This window comes from Myotis brandtii, unplaced genomic scaffold (assembly GCF_000412655.1).
Source record: "Myotis brandtii unplaced genomic scaffold, ASM41265v1 scaffold161, whole genome shotgun sequence".
NCBI lineage: Eukaryota > Metazoa > Chordata > Mammalia > Chiroptera > Vespertilionidae > Myotis > Myotis brandtii.
In genome coordinates, this window is record NW_005355881.1 from 109,168 (window position 1) to 114,012 (window position 4,845).

Below are 4,845 nucleotides of genomic sequence, written 5' to 3' on the forward strand. Positions count from 1 at the left end.
AGGCAGAGGGCTGAAGTGAGCCAGCCTCGCATCTACCACCCTCCCACCCTCGGAGGAACCAAACGTCAGACAGACAGACAGACAGCCTGCCCGGCCCCACTCACCAGCGATCATCTCCTCGCTGAGGTAGGACCGGGCCTCGGCCTGCTGGTCCGTCTGCAGGAGACACGGAGTCAGAGGTGCAGTCTTGCCTTAACCCGGTCCCCCGCGACCCCCACCTCTGTTGGAGCCCCTCGGTCCTCCAGGAGAACAGCTCCAAACCCGCCACCCCTCCTGCCGCTCCCACAGCCCCAGCCGTTTTGGAGAGCTAGAGAGGGCACAGACTATGCCCAAGGCTTTCTCACTTGTCAGCCGGAGGTCAAGTCAGCAACCCCCCAGTCACCTTGGGCAAGTTAACTAATGTCCCCTCATCCCCTCACCTCTTCTCAAAAGCTTTTCAGGGATGAAATGGAATCAGGGCTGTGAAAGGACCTTATAAAATGGACACCATTCCAGCAAGATGTTCCCATTTTCCCAGCTCCTAACAGTGCCTAGTACTTGAATAGGTGCTCAATAAATGTTCTCAAGTCCGTAACGCAGCACCAAGTTATCCAGCACCTACTAAGCGTCAAGCCCATACACCAGGCACTGGGACCACCAAGCAGAGTCAGACACATCAATCCTCCCCTTCGGGAACTTGCAGAGAAGGAGATTTTAAGCGTCCTCCTTATGATGCAGTCACAGAAGTAAGTGCCATTCATGGGGGGCAGAACATGATGGGGGCCTTGTAGGGGTGAAAATAATATTGGGGGGGGGGTTCTGATCACATCTAAGCCAAGGCATTTGGGTAGGGGCTTTGGGCTGCAGCTGGTGGTGGAGAAGGGCAGAAGCATCCACGTTCTTCACCTCGATGGGTGCTGGCCCTCCTCCTTGCCCTCCACCCTCCTTCCCTCCTTGCCCATGCCAGGAGGACAGGCTAATTTTAGTCTGGTGAGGACAACAACAGCTGGCCTCCAGCGTTTAGTTACTCCTTGACTTGCAGTGGGGAGGGGGATCTCAGAGGAAGGTGATGGCTCCAAGTCAGAACCCCTCTCTGGGAGGCTGAGGTCTCCCTAACTCTGGTCTGTCGTCTCTGCCCCTCCTCATCAATTTGGAGTTCTTGGGCTCCTGCACCTGAGCTGGCTCAAGGCCCTGCAGGGCTCCCATCTCCAGAGGAGCCTCTCTCTCACTGGCCATGGAGGGCTTGGCCAGGCTTCCAGCAAGTCCTGACCACCAATTTCCGGGGTGACTCACTCTGACCCTGGGGGTCTCCATCTCTACCGAGCTAAGGTAGACACAAGCTGGGACACATACACCCCTCACAGTTCTGTGGCCAACATTGCTGGAAGTCTCAGAAGGTCTGCAGGGAATTGGCAAGCCTTAAGGATCAATGCCTACCACATCCCAGCCCTGCCCTTTGGAGAGAAGTCCAAGGCTTTCTTCCCAGGCTTCCTCCTGGGTTTTAGGAACCATCATGTTCCATCTTCAAAGGTCCAAGTTACTGCCCCACAGAGCACCCAGATCTGGCCTGAACGAGGCCCAGAAACGCTCCAGCAAGCAAAGGGATGAAGTCCCTTCTTGTCCTTACCATGGTTGCTATTCACAGGGACTCCTCTGCTGCAGGCCACTGCCTCTGCACTCCACCACCCAAAGATGTTCTGGCCTGTTCCAGCCCCTGGGATTTATAGGGGCACCCTGTCCTCCCACCTCCTTGCTCCCCAGGAATGGATGCCCTAGCCAATAAGATCCTGGGGTCAGAGAGCTCCCCCTTCTTCCAGTATCCTAGCCCATTACCTAATTTAGCCAAGGGCCCTTGCAGAGAAATTGAAGCCTCGGAGCAGGTGGCAGGCCTTGACGTCCTAGATTCCTGTGAGAACCCGCCCTGCTCCACTGCCTTAGCGACCTCCCTTCAAGAAATACTCTTGCTCCAAGATGGGTAAGGACAATCAGAATAGAGAAAAGTGAGGGTACACGTAGGATGGGGCGAGCACCAGCCTTGAAGTCCAAAACCCAGTGCCGCCCTGAGCTTCAGTTTCCTTATCTGTGAGGTGGGAATCGTCATAACCTCCCTCAGAGAGACTGTGGCATATGAGAGCCTGGGTATAAATCACCTAGCTTGTGCCAGTTACATAGGATTGGTGCTTGGCAAGTGGAATGTCCTGTCTTTGAACCATGGTAAGGGGCAGAGGGCAGGAGGAGGGGGAAATCACAGTTATTGAACGTCTTCGACATCCCACAGGCTGTGCTAAGCATTTTTTTTTCTTCTTTTTTACGTGTGCTAAACATTTTAACCATATGACCTCATCTAGCACTCACCCTATGAGGTGGCAACTATTATTGGGGAGCTTTGTAAATCATTAAGGACTAGAGTCATTTTGGTGATTTTTTTTAATACATTTTATTGATTTTTTTACAGAGAGGAAGGGAGAGGGACAGATAGCTAGAAACATCAATGAGAGAGAAACATCGATCAGCTGCCTCCTGCACATGGTCCCACCGGGGATGTGCCCGCAACCAAGGCACATGCCCTTGACCGGAATTGAACCCGGAACCCCTCAGTCCGCAGGACAACGCTCTATCCACTGAGCCAAACCGGTGCTGGCTGGTGATTCTTATTAATCTTGACTGAAGGGATGTTGGGACAGACACTCCTTGACGGACCTATCCAGAAGGAGAAATGTCTGTAGGTGTCCAGGAAACAGGGTGTGCACTTGGAGGAGAAATCAACATTGAAAGCAGATTCTTCTCTCAAGTTTATCTTCTCTTTTTATATATATTTTATTGATTTTTACAGAGAAGAAGGGAAAAGTATAGAGAGCTAGAAACATCAATGAGAGAGAAACATCAATCAGCTGCCTCCTGCACACCACCTACTGGGGATCGAGCCTGAAACCAAGGTACATGCCCTTGACCAGAATCAAACCCAGGACCCTTCAGTCCATAGGCTGACACTCTATTCACTGAGCCAAACCAGTTAAGGGCTCAAGTTTACCTTCTGCAGGGAACGGATTTTGGGGACTGATATTCTTGGGGAGAAAGGAGACCCTTGGGGGGAAAGGAGACCCGGGGAAGTTTCTCTAAGTAGATGATGGGGTAGGTGGCCCCTTGCCAGAGCTCAGTGAAGAAGTCTGGAGGTGCTCAGCTGGCCATCTGGAGAGTGAAGGGGTGGGTAGATCAGGTTAAGTCCCAAGGGAGCCCTGCCTGAGAATCCACAGGGTCCAGGCTGGGTGTTGGGGGGTAGGTAGTGCTCATGGTGAATGGCTAAGTCAACAGAAAGAGCAGTGAGACAACCAAGTGCAGATTCTGGGGCCAGTGCAAGGGGGCTGGATACCAAGGAAGGCAGATGGACAGTGGCAACTGGCTGCCCTCTTCCCCTATATATAGACATTCCTAATGAAAGCTCAGCGGAGCCAGGCCAGGCTAAATAAGGCCTCCCCCAGCCAGGCAGGGGGCCAAGGTGCAGCAACAACTAGGGGATTCCAATGTGGACACAACCATTAGAACCAGTTGATCCCTTTGGAACAGAGAGTGTGGAACTCTCGGCAATCATTTGTTCATTAATTTGCTCTTTCATTTATTCAGGGAAATAGGTAAGGTCCAAACTCAGTGCAGCCAAGCAAGGTCCTACTTACCCCTGGTCAGACTCAAGTACAGCTCCAAGCATCACCCTTCATGCCTCCAGGCCTTTACACATGCTGGTTTTTTTCTTCCAGGACTTCCCATCTTCCCTTTCTTCATCTACCTACTTCCCTATCATCTTTCTCAGTTTTAACATCACTTTCTCCAGGATCACTTCTCCTCTACACCCAGGTCAGGGGGGTCTCCTCAGTCATAGCACTGAGCATGCCACATAATCACGACCTGCTCCGAGTTCCACCAGAGACGGTGTCCTGTTCACCATTGCATTCCCCAGCACCCAGCACTCGTTCAATAAAATATTGTAAGGATAACTGAACTGAATGGCATCTAGTTCAATATAAGGAGGAAGTTCTTAAGAGTCATGGTTGAACAACAACAGGAACAGGCAACCTCAGGAGGTAATGAGCTTCCTGTTACTGAATATATGCAAGCAGGATTTGATGACCTTCTTTCAGAGACTGTAGGAAGACACTCATACAGAATCTAAGAATAGTGGAGAATACAGGACATCCAGACATGATCTTGTTCTGGCTCTGTGTGTATGACCCAGGGTAAGCCCCTTCCGTTCACCCATCTAGAAAATGAAAGTGCTAGTCCAGATTTCTGAGTGACCTTCCCAACAACCCATGGTTTTTGCTTTGTATCCAGACTTAGGAGGCATATGCCAAAGTACAAGTTAAGATTTAGCCAACATTTGGCGAATGCATGAGTGCTGAATGAATGAATGAACTGTGCTTTTTTGCCCCAGCACCCTGCTGGTAAGCTGAATGAAGACTACTTAGAGCTTTGGAATTACACAGACTTGGCCTTAAATCCCAGCTCCCCTGTTTTCTAGCTGTGGACTTGGGGAAACTCAATTTGCCTCAGTCTCTTCATCTTTTTAAAAATATATATAATTTTATTTGATTTCAGAGATGAAGGGAGAGAGAGAGAGAGAGAGAGAGAGAGAGAGAGAGAGAGAGAAACATTAATGATGAGAATCATTGATTGGCTTCCTCCTGCATGCCACACACAGGGATGGAACCCACAACCTGGGCATGTGCCCTGACCACGGAATCAAACCTCCTGGTTCATAGGTTAACTCTCAACCACTGAGCCACACAGGCTGGGCGTCTTCATCTTGACAATGAAACAGTATTGTCCAGTAACAACCCCCTCCCCAAGATGTTGTGAGGTGAGATGTGACCT

General features: G+C 50.7%; 1 protein-coding gene across 3 annotated transcripts in view; it reads right to left on the bottom strand.

Moving 5' to 3' along the window:
• The window catches only part of TNNC2 (troponin C type 2 (fast)), a 15,142-nt gene that overhangs the window by 1,388 nt on the left and 8,909 nt on the right, over positions 1-4,845 (bottom strand). The gene's annotated exons all lie outside the window — the stretch shown is intronic.